The sequence below is a fragment of the Danio rerio genome, chromosome 20, assembly GCF_052040795.2.
Source record: "Danio rerio strain M-AB ecotype USA chromosome 20, GRCz13ab, whole genome shotgun sequence".
Lineage (NCBI taxonomy): Eukaryota > Metazoa > Chordata > Actinopteri > Cypriniformes > Danionidae > Danio > Danio rerio.
The window spans coordinates 17,531,559-17,547,033 of NC_141040.1; the positions used below are offsets into that span (position 1 = coordinate 17,531,559).

Sequence of the window (15,475 nt, forward strand, 5' to 3'; positions counted from 1 at the left end):
ATGTACCAAAATATCTAAATAAAATATGTACTTTAATATAGTAAAGTAACTTAGTTGCTACGCCTGCATGTAGTTTCATAACAGAACTTTGTATAAATGCCTTCCATATTAAAATTATGAAATCCTTCAGGCCATAACATTTCCCAATTAGCTACATAACATAACTGTCTTGCTATTAGCACATGGCGAATGACGGGCTTGTACTGCATTTCTATTCTGTCACGCACATCCATGCGTTGATTCGAGCGTTCATAGGATTATACGAGTTCACACTGACAGGACATTAGGCTGCACAAGCGTACACACAAACGAGCTAGCCTATATTTGGCTGTGTTTCAGGCACATGTACTAGGGCTGATATGGTCTAGTCTGACAGGAATCACAGTGGCGACAGAAATTAATGTGTTTCTTAGTGCGCTGCATGGATTGGAGATTAAAAAGAAAGCATTTGCAGTAAACGAACCAAGAAGCAAAGGGAATGTGACACGGAGTGGACCTTTGAGCCCTCAAATCATTCTTTCTCATACACACTGGTTTGTCAAACCTTGCCCAATGCATGACCTTACATTACATCCCAGACTAGAGGGGTTTGTGTGTGTGAGAACACATCTCATTACCGAAAGTCCCATAACCTTAACTCTGTCATTTATGTGTAATCTGTCCTCCTCCCTCTATGATTAGCCTTTCTTTCTTCTTATTTTTTTGCTCTGTCGATCTCTCCTTCTATCCTTGAGGGCATATTAGCCCAGCTTGCGTCAGTCGTCGTCATCATCTGTGACACACACAAGGTAAAAGAGGGCGATTGCTCATTAAGTTGCTTAAAATGTGTCATTACAGAGATAGTCTCACTGTGCCCACTGTCAAATTACCCACAAGTCATTTCTATCTCTCACCTCAAAAGTATAGCATTTTTTCTTGTTGTTTGAGACATTTACAGTTGTAAATATTAAACTTCTGTGTCATCCATGGCTCGTTATTATATGCATATAGTATTACGGCGTAATGTCTTGGCTGTGTATTTAAAACATGGCGGTTCCTTTGATTTCATTCTTGCAAGCTCTATGAGCTCGTGACTTATCGCTGTAACCAAACAGCTTTCAGCTGCGCATGTAGTTCCACCTTTTGGTACCCTTTCTCGTGTTTGGTACCCTTTCGAAAGGGTGCAGAAAAAGTGGTACGGTACGGCTTGGTTCGGCACGCTTTCATGGCCATTTTCACTGTTAAACGGCATACCGTACCGTCGGTGGAATTGAGCCATTAGATTCACAAAAATCCAAAAGTGAAGAATTACTTGTGTGTGTTTTATTACTTGATTGTTCAAGCTACGTCACAGAAGTGCTCTGTTTGTTGACAGAGTTGTTGAATGTTAAAATAAGGTGAATTAAATAAAAATTAAGGAACATCCTGGATCTGTTTCCTTGCTCTTACTTATTTTTTTATGTATTACAGAAGTTTCGGATTGAGTTTCGGTATTAGCAAATACTCAAAATCAGTGTGACCGCAGCTTTAAGCTAAAGTACATCAAATGAAAAGTAAATGAGAAGCGTCTTAAAGGGGGCAGGGCTTGTCAAATACTAAAGAGCATTTGATTGGTCAAGACGTTGATATATAGATGTGAAGAGCAACTGGAGTATGGTCTGATGTGAAAAAAAAATTGTTGATCCATTTAGGCGGAAGTAAAACTGCAAGCTTTTGATGTTTAAATCAGTATTATTTTATATTTTCTTAATGCAATTTTTTTGATGTACTTGAAAACTAACTGAAACTAACATCTAAAAATGTTTTATTTTTATTTCATGGGACCTTTAAAGGCGATGCGGTGATGCAGTAGGTAGCACGATCGTCTCACAGCAAGAAGGTTGCTGGTTTAAGCCTCGTCTGGGTCAGTTGGCTTTTATGTGTGGGGTTTGCATGTTCTCCCGCGGGTTTCCTCCGGGTGCTCCGGTTTCCCCCACAGTTCAAAAACATGTGGTACCGGTGAATTGGGTATGCTGAAATTGACCATTGTGTATGACTGTGTGGATGTTTCCCAGTGATGGATTGCGGCTGGAAGGGCATCTGCTGCGTAAAAAAATATGCTGCATAAGTTGCCAGTTCATTCCGCTGTGGTAATAAATAGATAGACAAAGCTGAAAAGAATGAATGAATAAATAAATGGGATCTTTAAAAATGTTAACAACTTTGTTTAAATAAAATCCATATAACTTCAGTATCGTGACCTTTTTTTTAATCAAAAATTACAAAACACAAAGATAACTGAGTATTTCTATCTTAAATGACCATCAAGGTCAAATTAACTACATGGATTTCAGTGTCTGCTGCCTTTACCAGTGATTTTAAGTATGTGTTTCCTATTTAAAAACCTTCTGCAAACAAAACATATATTTCTGATAGCAAAAACAACTTTACTTTTTACATTACTTTGTTGTGTAAAAGGCTTAAATTTAAAGTGGGAGTGGCTTTGTTGCATATATATATATATATATATATATATATATATATATATATATATATATATATATATATATATATATATATATATATATATATATAGTGGGGCAATTGGTCATTATGTCACCATGTTTCCATGTTTCTCAGAAAACATATTTTTAAAGGTGCTGTTGACTTGACATTTTCACCTGATGTTGATAACAACCAAAGAACTCCATATATACAAATAAATTAATTGAAGTAGGTCACAATTTAAGTTATGTGGAATAAAATGAAATGACGAAAGGGGAAAAGTATTGAACACATGAAAAAATGTAGGTGTAGAAAGGCAGTGAAAGATCAGACAGCAACAGAAATCTCTCAGTAGTTATTCAGCAACCCTCTGCCCTCCATCATTGTAAATGAATATTCACTGCTTCAATCTAATATCTACATTATCAGGATGATGAAGATGAAACCAGGGTGGACATTTCAGCGAGACAATGATCCAAAACACACCCAAGGAAACTGTCAAATGCTTTCAGAGAAAGAAAATCAAGCTGTAGAATGGCCTAGCCAATCACCTGACTTGAATCCAATAGAGAATACAAAATAAAATTCAGTTTTGATAGACGAGATCCACAAAACCTTCAAGACTGTTACACTCTGTTGAAGTATGTGAAAAGAAATCACACCTGAGCAATGCATGTGAGTTCATTCTCCCAATGAGAGTTGTCCTTTAGCTACTATCACCAAAAAAGCACTTTACTCACAGCTGATTGGTCCAGTTTGGATTCACAATATCTAAACTATGAAAAAACTGCTCTTGAACAGGTTAGTTATGTAGCGTGGTGACAAAACTCAATCAAAACCGGCCCACCTCCTTGAGCTCAGTAACTCTCAAACTTACTTTGCTAAAACCCAGCTTTGAGCAACAGATCCAGTCCCTTTGCAGATGATACTCAAATGCCATCTGCATTTGTGGGGAAGGGCTTACTGTCTAGCAACCACCACAAACACCCTAGCAACTTTAAAAAAATAAAAATGAAAAAGTCATTAGTTGTGTCCTGAATGCACAATATGCATCTATACACATGCACTGAGCTGTCTAGTTTATGAACTTCATAAGGTTATTTTGTTGCATCAGCTAAGTGCATGAAGATTCAACACTTTGTTTTCAAAGTTAAAGAAGTACTTCATCAGGTTAATGATATAATTGGGATGCATCAATAGACTTTAACATTCCAGCATCATGGCAGATATACTTCCAGTGCCAAACACTCATATGTGATTTTAAAAGATGACTATTTATAAATCTATTTTGAAAATAACTTGCAATAAGTAGAATCAGCAGCATGCTGTGTTTACCTTGAAGCCTGTTCTTTAACGCCTCACCAGGTTCTTGGAGCAAAAAGCGAACAGGAAAGCGAAAAAGCACCGCTCTACTGAGTGAGAGTCAGTGTGACGCCCGAGCAGAAGGGGAACTATTTGAGTGGAACACCCTGCATGGGTCTAATAGCAGCCAGATAAGCTGAACAGAGACTGACATCCAGCCTCGCCGTGTACAGCTTCAGTCGGCTGCAGTAATTATGGGCTCGGAAAGGGGTCACTCCTGGCAATGCCATCGGGGACATCCTGTCAGATATGCCTCCTTCAGATGACCTGCACACTGCAAGGGTAAATAGAGCTGCAAATTGGAGTTTGAACATGGTGTCTGCCAATCATAGAGATACATACTCACATGTACAGTACATGCATACTTGATAGAATTTGCGCATAGACCTAGTTCTTAGTTGTTTATAAGATCAAAATAAACCGCATGTGATCTAAAATGTGAAATAATAATAATAAAATAATAATAATAATTTAGATTATGAATAATTATATATTGCATTTTTATATTTAGATTCGATTTGTATCTTCTTTTTAAGGTAAATCTAAGTTGTTTGCTAAATGAGGCAGTATACATGCAGTTTTATACTCAAGCATGTAGTGTATGGACTTAGGATGTGCCCAAATCCACTTTTGCTATTTTAAGGACTGGAAAAACAGCTGGCGTGCACGGCGCATGGTCAAAAATTGTCCTAATTTCTTTCAGTGTGAGAGAATTAGAGTCTCATCTCCCATTCTCTTTAAGAGTCAGTTGCGTGACACCCAGTGCCTAATTTGTGAATTGTGAAGTCACGGAACAGATCAGGCAAACGGATCCGGCATGTTATCCGAGGAAGGAGCGGACGAAAGTGAAGAGGGTTGGGGAGCTGTGGAAAGAAAGTGAAAGCGAGACAGGGCAGACTTTGTAAGAAGAAAACTGAATGCTTCAAAAGCTAGGAAAGGGATCTGCCCATGTGCAAGGTTAAAGCAAGCAGACCTTCTACAGAATGAGCTGAATTCCACCAAAGTCCCCTGAGGTGAAGAAGGCATAGGAGAAGGTAGTATTTTTTCGATTTACGTAGACAATGATAATCTTTTACATTATAATCCTTTACTTTTTCATATTTAAAGATATGTATGTGCTGCTGCACATCCCTGTGTGTAATAAGCAATCTGTACACACATTTTTGAACCTGCTAATATGCTCTTTAAATAACACAAAACAAAAGTGACTTTAGCCCATGCAGCTTTCAGTTGGTCAATGTGCCTTAACACAACTCCTTTCAGGCACTTCTTTATCAGCTGAATAAGTGCGTCATCCAAGTATTTAAACTGCATTTATTCTTTTTAGAATTTCAGTGTCAATGACCTTCTTACACTTTTCATACTACAAAATTGGTGTAAAAAAGTGCATATACAGTATGCACCACAAATCTATTATTTAAATAATCATATCTGTATACATACGAAATAAATAAACTGAAGTTTATTTATAAACAAATTTTGATGATTGTCCACAGCCTGTCCCACATTAGCTAACACATGATTTACCAATCAGACCATTCCTAACTCACTGTACATAACCAGAGATTGTTACCTCGGTGTCTTCATCTTGAAGCACAACCCAACTGAATCAAGGTGTTTATTGAAGAAAATATTGACAATACATGATGCAAAACCTCTTTGGAAACTAACATACATAATTCATGGAGGAACACAAAAACTTTTGCAAGCAAACTCAAACTCAAAAATGTATTTTTGGCAAAAATATATATTTTTATTAAAACTTTTTTAAAGTTTTTTTTTTCAAGAATGGTAAAACTTTTACATGTAAATGCAAATTTTTCCAAAGTTTTGACAAACTTGAGTGATAGCAAGGTCTCTTGGGAAAGAGAAAAGCTCTATGACTTATGCTAAAGTCTCTACATTGTATGAAGAATGCAGAACTTTTGCAAGGAATTGCACTTTTTTGGAGAAAAAAAAAGCTTTTTCTTAAACCACTTGAACTTTTTATTAAACCACTAACTATGACTTTTGCCTCAAGTCAGGAGGTACCTGGAGGTTAAGAAGCTGGTTGTCTGGTGCAGTCATAACAACTTAGAGCTGAATACGCTCAAAACAATGGAGATGATAGTGGACATCAGGACCCCCATCCATCCCCCCACCCCCACTCCACCCCCGCGCTACCCCCCAATGAACATCATGGACAGCATTGTGGCAGTAGTGGAGTCATTCAGGTTCCTGGGCACCACCATCTCTCAAGACCTGAAGTGGGACACTCACATTGACTCCATTATCTAAAAAGCTCAAAAAAGACTATACTTCTTTCATCAGCTGAGGAAGTTCAACCTTCCAAAAGAGCTGCTAAGTCGTCTGCAGTCATCTGCATGTCAATAACTGTCTGGTTTAACTCAGCAACTACCCAAAGTTTCTATCATCTTTGTGTCGCCGTTGATGCTCCATATTGATGCAACAAATCATTAATTTGTATTTACAGCAGCCTTTACTTAACTTGACTTCCTACTTCACTAATTGGGCTTGTAGCATCTGAACAAATATAGTACTTTTCATACCATCTCACTTTTTAAAACATGCACGCATACAAAAAAAAAAAAGGAATAAGAAAATAATAAAAGTATCCTCTGGGTGCTGGAACTGTTAATTGGCACGTCCATAAAGCGCACCCTCAGCCTAATTAGATCATTAGTACTTCATTATTACTACCAGAGGGATGTAGTGATGCTAATGTTCCAGTCAAAGCTGTCACACACCTACACACACACACACACACACACTGTATCAGAGCGAGATCTGCTGTATCTGTTTTGTACAGGAAACAGTTCACAGATGGCGTGCTGTCTAAAAGAAGCTTTCATCATCGCAATATTTTCAATATTCTTATTCTCCAGAAACTCCTGCTATGACAGAAGCAGCACAATCCAACAGCTGCAGCTATTTCCAAATTCCTGATTAAGTGTGTCAGGCAAATGCTTGTTTTATCATTACCCTTTCAAAGACTTTAATTATTTGAGGCTCTGGAGGTATTTATTGGACACTGAGTACCAGAATGATGCAGATCTTGCTTTCAGTAGCATACAACGATCTACACTAACAATGGCACCCTTGGCAAAGAGGGGCAAAGATGTCTGTCAAAATTTCTTTTATTTGTTTAACCTTATGATTAACTTCAAAGCTAAAGACGCTTGACCTTTTAGATGAGAGAAGTGGCTTTAATTTCTTGAAACCCCTCAAAACAGGCTGATGTACTGTAGGATTACAGGTTAGACAGGGCTTACTGAAAGTTAATGCCTCAGCCTATATATTTGCGAAACGTAAAATAAGTTGAATTTGAATTTATTTAGTACACTGTAAAATACAACATAGGCTCATTCTGAAAACATCACCCTTTATACCTTCCTGGAGATCGCAAATTATGTAGCCAGATGTATGTATGGCTGCATTTCGACTTTAAAACGAACACTACCAGCAAACCGCTTCCTTATAGACATCATTCCTGCTGTTACCAATTGGTCCAGTTAGCTTACCATGTATGCAAGAATGGTTCCAGAAAGCAGGTAAGACAAAAACTAAAGCCAAAAAATCAGTCAGTCAGTCTGTTATTCAGTAAGTCAGTGAGTCAGTCGACAGCAGCCTCTGGTGCATTTAAACGAGAACAGCATGGCTTAATGGCAATCGCGAGAGTAATTTGAGACCAAAAAAATAATACACAGCGGCCTCTAGTGGATTAATGAAAACAAAAACTGCAAAAAATGTTGCTCCTGGGACATATTTGGCGCTGTCCAGAAATGTACATAGGGGTTCATTTTCAGAATGAGCATGGGTTGGTAAAAATGCAGGGTTCCACACAAATCATTTATGTTGTCTTAACATAAAATCAATTAAGTTAACTTAACAAACTGAAGTGGATTACATAAGACAATTAAGCGGTCCCAATAATAACCCCAAAAATTGTGTTATTTTAGCTAATTTTTAAAAAGTAGTTTGAACAAGCAGTGGAATATATATTTGTTGAATGTGGAATAAACCCCTTGAGATGCACCATCTCATTGACAATAGTGTCCTATCTCATTTTCAAGAGGGTCCCAAAATGCATCACAATCTCATACAAATAACACAAGAAAATAAAACAAAACACAAATTATATAACATCCAATTTATAAAGCATCACAAGATTATCAAAGCAACATCCTCAAGAAAAACAAGTACAATCAAAAGTGAAATATGACAGCAAAGTTTGCTTAAACGATGCAATGGATTGAATATTGGCGATAAAAAATTATTCCAATCTATTGGAGAATGATGGGTAGGATTTCATGGGAATGCCTTCCACAGAAATTGTCATTTCGAATTTAATGTAACCACAGCCATATCACCCTGCAGCCCAAGACCAGTTACTCTCTGAAACTAAGCAGGGCTGAGCCTGGTCAGTACCTGGATGGGAGACCACTAGGGAACACTAGGTTGCTGTTGAAAGTGGTGTTAGTGAGGCCAGCAGGGGGGCGTTCAACCTGTGGTCTGTGTGAGTCCTAATGCCCCAGTAAAAGTGAAGGGGACACTACACTGTCAGTGGGCGCCGCCTTTCGGATGAGACATTAAACCGAGGTCCTGACTCTCTATGATCATTAAAAATCCCATCTTTCTCGTGAAAGAGCAGGGGTGTAACCTCAGTGTTCTGGCCAAAGTCCCTCTATCGGCCGTTACGATCATGGCCTCCCTATCATCCCCTTCCACCGAATTGGCTCTATCACTGTCTCTCAACTCTAGTGGTGAGCGCACTGGCGCCATTGTCCTTTGGCTGCTGTCGCATCATCCAAGTGGATGCTGCACACTAGTGGTGGTGTGAAGCGCTTTGGGTGTATGACGATACACAATAAATGCGCTATATAAATAAACATTACATTACATTACAAACATTTGTTTGTATTGTTGAGATTTTTAAAAAAATCAAGTCAAATGATTCAATAAAATGTTGTAAAATGTTTTAAGAGTTTGTAATATCCAAATACTGTCACCTGACAGATAAAAAATGATGCACAAAACATCGGTTAGCAAATCAAGGTTAAGGCAGGTGCTCGGTTGAATATGGTGTATTTAGGATCAAACTCCATTAGATATTTTTATTTTTATGTTTCATTATCATAAGTTTATCATATTTTTCAATTATTATATTATATTATATTATATTATATTATATTATATTATATTATATTATATTATATTATATTATATTATATTATATTATATAGGAAATTACCCATGGCAAAATTTATGTAATATAGTCTGGTATATAGACCACAGACCACACTAAAGTTTGTTTTTTGTCTTTTTATAAGAAAAAGTTTGGACACCTCTGCACAAGAGCGCTGTCTACATTTTTCTGCGAACCTGAAATACATTACTTTCATTACTCTTACTTCTTGTACACAATATTCAGTCTTCTCGCAAGGCTTGTCGCACAGATCAGATAAAATAATGTCTCCCAACATTGTTGGAGGCACACTACTACTGCACATTTTCAAACTCTTTCTAACCAAAATATCTGAACCATAACTTTAGAAAAGAATAAAAAAAAACTTAAATTAATGGGTCATATGAGGGAGACATCCAAAATATGTACTGTTGGTGTGCCTCCAGGAACTGGTCTGGGAAATGATCTAGACCAGCGAATCACCAATCTAAACCCAACCAATAGTGTTTTTAAAAAGCAAAGGTAAGAGATAAGTGTTAATTAAATAATCTGTTTAGAAACTTACACCAAAAGAATTCCACTGTGGATGCAGAAATTCATTAGGTATACAAACTCTTACAGTGCATTATAGGTATTCTCTAGCTGATGAGCGTACTTTGGTTGTACACTTGTATTTGTGGTGCATTCATTCATTCATTCATTTTCTTGTCGGCTTAGTTCCTTTATTAATTCGAGGTCGCCACAGCGGAACGAACCGCCAACTTATCCAGCAAGTTTTTACACAGCGTATGTCCTTCCAGCAGCAACCCATCTCTGGGAAATAGCTGCTGATATATATATATATATATATTTTTTGAGTATAGGGGATGACATCCTAGGACTTTATTACATCTTTTTAATGCCTAGTTACGTTTCATCCACCCTGTATATATATTGCTTTTAGTGAGATAGTATTTTGAGGAGAAGATCAAAAGGTTAAACAATAAAGACATTTCTTTCCACAGTCAATATTTATCAAGGGTGCCAATATTAGTAAAGGGAACTGTAAATGTTACAGCAAATTACATTTTGAAAGATGTATGACAGACAGTTGACGAGCAGACAGAGAGAAACGATACCAATAACAATCCGTCTGACAGAAAATCCGTCAAGTGCTTCCCAATTTTTTATCAGGGGACTTGCAATAATAAAAGCTCAGAAAGGTCTCACGTATGTCCTTTTACACAACCAACAAATCACATCAAAATGAAAAATCTGTCATTTACTGTCCTTCATGGTGTTTTTTTCCCTCTATGTGGAACATAATATAAGTGGACATACGCCTTAGAGTTAAATAGTAACCATTGGTCACACTTTACAATAAGGTTCATTAGTTAATGTTAATTAATGTATTTATAAACATGACAAACAATGAAGAAGACATTTACTACTCTATTTGTTCATGTTAGTTAACGTTAGTTAATATAAATACAGTAGTTCATTGTTAGTTCATGTTAACTCATAGTGCATTAACTAATGTTAACAAGCTTGGACTTGGACGTTAATAATGCATTAGTAAATGTTTAATTATAATTAGTAAATGCTGTACAAGTGTTGTTCATGATTAGTTCATGTTGGTAAATGCATTAACTAATGAACCTTATTGTAAAGTGTTACCTAACCATTTTTAAATCCATTCAGCTGATCTCCGGGTCTGGCTTGAGCACTTTTAGCTAAGCACAAATCGTTGAATCAGATAAGACCGTTAGCATCTCGTTAAAAAAAGGTTTGATAAATTTTAATAAAAGAACAAAGGAAACTTTAAAAAAAATAATCATAACATTATTTATCAATACATGGCCTTTCTTGGACTCTCGGAAGCTAAAGAAATTAAAAATGTAAAACAGGAAATAAGATGGGACCATGTTTTTGTTTACATCCCTCAAAATGGTCTTTACTCTCATTCTGGTGTAATAATCAAAGAACTTGTTGATATTATGCAGCGCCTGAAAATAGTCGCTAGCTAGGTAACTAAATACCTTATGGCCGAATGCATAAAAAGTTTCTAAACATATTGGCCTAAAAAATAACTATTCATTTTCCATTGGTCCCATAACTTTGGTTATTTGTGAGTGAGATGCTAACGGTCTAATCTAATTCAATGATTTAAGCTAAGCTAAGCTAAAAGTGCTCCTCCCACACCTGTAGATTGGCTAAATGGATTAAAAAATGGTAAAACTATATTCAGGTTATTTTTAGTCTCTCTTAATCTGCATTTGCTGATTGCAGTATGACATAAATACAAAACAATTTAGATAATGTTAGGGAGTGATAGGGTTCTGACCTGGGATGCGTTTCCCAAACAACGACATAAGTCATGGCTGAACTATCATAGTACGATGCATCCTTTGGGAAAAGAACAATGTTGTGATGAGTGTTTCCCAAAACCGTAGTTGCTTTTTTGTAGATCTATCATTTGAATCACATTAGATAGAATGTAAAAACCCCCATAATGACTTTCTAAACGGGGTGGAGTAACAACTTAAAAAAAAAAAAAAAAAAAAAAAAAAACATAATTCCATATTCAATTCTAAAACATAAAACACTTACATAAAGCTAACACGTATCGGATTTAAAAATAACATAACATTTATTATCTGTTGGCCAAGTAACTCATTTTTGAGTGAGAAGCTAATGGTCTCATCTATTTAAATGATTTAAGCTAAGTTAATCTAAAAGTGCTCCTTCCAGACCCGTAGATTGGCTGAATGGATTCAAACATGGTAAAACTCAATTGTTATCTCTAGGGGAGTTGTAAAATGAGCTAATTCCAAAAAAAGTGGAGTGCTTCCTTAACTGAAGAGCCACAGTGGTGTTCATTCCAATCCTTCTTCAGTTAACAATTGTGTTTGCTGTGCCATTTCTGCTCAAGGTTAGTGTCAATACAGCAGAATGTGCAGTGTAAACTATGTCCTGTTACTCTCAATGAAAGAAACCCAGAGGCCTCACCATTATAGTCCCGCTTAAGGTGTTAGAATATTTACACAAAGTTTCAAAACGCAGAGGTTTTTGCTATGGATTCTTGTTATTTTTAACTCATCTAAGAAAAGAAGTGGATTGTTTTTAAGTGTAGAAAAGTAAAATTCTTGACAACTGCCAAAAATACGACATCGAAAAAAAATTCCAGTCTCTCTTAAACTGCATTTGCTGTTTGCAGTATGATATAAATGCAAAACAATTAAGGGAATGATAGGGAGTTATAGGAATCTAACCTGGCAAGCGTTTCCCAAACAACAATGTAACTATCATAGTACAATGCTTCGTTTGGGAAAAGAACAATGTAGTGACCAGTGTTTCCCAAAACCGTAGTTGCTTTGAACTACTTCTTCTAAAAACATAATTCCATATTCTATTCTAAATAAAACCCCTTACATAAAGCTAACACATATTCCTATCTCATGTTTGGTATCATTTTAAAAGTCTTTATGTGATTGGTAGAGTGGTCTTAATTTCACTCTAATATTTTACAATCTCCCTTATAACAGTTAATTTGGGTTTTGACTTTGATAAGATCTTTGCCAGATGCTCCACTCCAGGTAAAATGGTCTTTGCATCAACTCATGACCAGGCAAGGCTCTTGGTGAAGCTTTTATTGTCTTGAATTTATAGTGATTTAAGTATTTAGGCAAAAGGTGCAGAAGTGTATGTGGGATTCTGTAGCCAGGATACCCCGTTGCAGTGTATAAGTTTGAGCTCTGCATCAGGACTTATAAGGTACAACGTATTTCTACACGGTAAGGTATTATTCTCTAAAGGCTCCTACACACCGGGACGCTTTACGTTTGCATTTATCGTCAGCGTTTTACGAGACGTTTTTCCGTATTCAAAGCCATGCAATTTTCACTGTCGTCGAGCAGAAGAGCATGCAAAATCACTCCTTGACGTTAGATGGCGCTACACAACTTTAAGCTTCTGACCGCTTATAACACAGAAGAAAAGGAAGAGAGGACGTTCACATGCTTGTTGTTAAAGTTACTGGTGACTCGAACAAGCATTAATAGTTCAAGCAGCAGCTCCAGCTCTAGTGATGAAGAAATTATTATTGTTCACAACAGCATTAAGCAGCTTAACGTTCATATCGCCTCTGGGCATCTTCTTCAATGTGTGCTCGTATTGACAGTTTTGCGCTTGAGCGCCTCCAAGAGCTATTTACTGTAACTTCAGCAACTCCGTGCATGTGAACAAAAGTGCCGATCTAATTGGTGGAGAAGCATGCAGCGTTTTTTTTAAATGACGCTTTTGCGCTTGGCGTGTTGCGCGATGGTGTGCATGATCACATTGACGCCCGTTATTTAGTCGAGAGGCGTTAAACGTCGACGGAAATGCGAGTTAAAAACGTCTCGGTGTGCACTGGCCGTAACTCTTAAATGTATCTTTGAAAAATGGATGTTGTACAATCTGAATTGGCTTGTTTTGTTTAATTATGTGAATTGGAATTGAATATCTTTGCCTGACAAATAAACGTAAAATTCTTGTTTAACTCTAATATCTCCTGCAATCTTTTAAATCTAGTAAATTGTTTAGGCTGATGTTTCCGCAGGATTAATCATACATTCAGGCTCAATGAATGGAGCATAGGCACAGCGTTAGAGACCTGTTGATTTCTGACAATCACGAACTTAGTATGATATAATCTTAAATGTATTTTGGTACATTTAAACAAAACAGATTTATTAAACAGATACATTTACTAAAATAATATTTTAGTCATCAAACATATTGAGAAATTGAAAGATAATACAATCACATTCAAGATAAATATCGAAGAAATAAATTACAACCTACTAAATTTCACAACTAAATTATTAAGTCTTTTTGCTTTTCTTGATTTTTCCTCTTTTATAAATTTGTATTTAATATTTTTCTATAACATATACATTTGGGTGTACTAGTTTTTGGACTGTTATAATAAGTTATTTTGGTAGATAAGCTCCAGATTTGGCTTCAGTACTGACTAATCTAATGTATATGCACAAATATAATATTGTATAGCTTCCTATTAAAAATATGAATTTAAATGATAGACTTGTGAGGGGTGTACTTCTATTTGCTGATCACTGTATATATTTGGATAATAGATTTTTTACCTAAAATAACTTCATTACATAAGACAGTTGTAAGCCCTTGCACTGCAAAAAATGCTTTTATTACTTACATTTTTTTTGTCTTGTTTCTAGTCCAAATATCTACAAATTCTTAAATCAAGAAGCATTTTCTACACAAGCAAAACATCTTGCAAAATAATCTAGTTTTTCGATTTGTGATAAGATTATTTTGCTTACCCCATTGGCAGATTATTTAGCTTGATTTGAGGAAAAACTCACTTCATTTTATCATATTATTTCTTAAAACAAGACAATATATTTTGCTTGTCTAGAAAATGCTTCTTGATTTAAGAACTTTTTGATATTTGGACTAGAAACAAGACAATAAATTCTAAGTAAGAAAAGCATTTTTTTGCAGTGTGATGTTTATTTAAAAATCTAAATAAAATAGTTAAAAATACAAAACATTGCAAACAAAATCATTTTAATAAGTCATTAAATAAATCAATAGATTGAAAATAACATTGCTCCATTTCTCAGATATATGCTCAACATCAATTAGCAAGAGAAGAGCTTTGGAACAAGCGTTTTCTAACAGGCGTCTTTGTCGGGGATGTCAGAATCAGTGGAAAACACACACAGTTCAATGCTAATTAGAATTAGCCTTAAGACAAGTGACATCATCAAAAACATGAATCACCCATTTCTTGCTATTTCCGTGGCTTTCACAACCAAATCCTTGTAAACAGAAAATCCACATCCTATCCTTCCCCAGCAATTATCAAAGCAGACTCATGACTTTTTGTTAGTTTGGTGCTGCTTTTTTTCTTTTTTTTCATGTTGCTCATCAACAAAAACAACAACAAAAGAGGGCATTTATAGTTCAAAAGCACGGTCAAGACGCCAGCAGCAACACAACATGTGTTCTTCTCCCCAACAAGACCTTATGGCTGTCAAATATCACATGAATGAGTCATTTTCTGGCAAGCACTTCATGGCACACAGACAGATGTTATAACTCTTCATGCTGTAGCACCTGTACTCATACTGTAAACCCTCACATATTTTTAGCCGTTCAAAAGAATATCTCCAGCTTTTTTTTATTTTTTAGACTTGCTTCAGTCAATATAATATTTAGACTAAGAGTTCATGCAGGTTGTTAGCACACTGAAAATATGAGGGAATAACACACACCAGGCAATAGAACAGCTTAGAACATACCTGCCAACACTGCCGTTTTTCCTTTGAGTCTCACGTATTTCAGACCCATCTGCCGTTTTGTTCTGTCTCCCAGAAAACTCCCGGAATTTAACCCCCCTGCTCCCCCAACACCCATTCTCCTGGATTTTCAGATACAAATGTTGGCAGGTATGGCTAAGAA

General features: G+C 36.2%; 1 protein-coding gene and 1 long non-coding RNA gene across 2 annotated transcripts in view; one reads left to right on the top strand and one right to left on the bottom strand.

Annotated features, from left to right (window-relative positions):
- The window catches only part of lrrc52 (leucine rich repeat containing 52), a 71,739-nt gene that overhangs the window by 11,322 nt on the left and 44,942 nt on the right, over positions 1 to 15,475 (bottom strand). The gene's annotated exons all lie outside the window — the stretch shown is intronic.
- Positions 1 to 15,475, top strand: part of LOC147839117 (uncharacterized) — a 490,241-nt gene that overhangs the window by 3,649 nt on the left and 471,117 nt on the right. Inside the window, exon 3 of the long non-coding RNA XR_015518268.1 lies at positions 47 to 1,239. This is a non-coding gene — a long non-coding RNA (uncharacterized LOC147839117). The remainder of the gene's footprint in view (positions 1 to 46; positions 1,240 to 15,475) is intronic.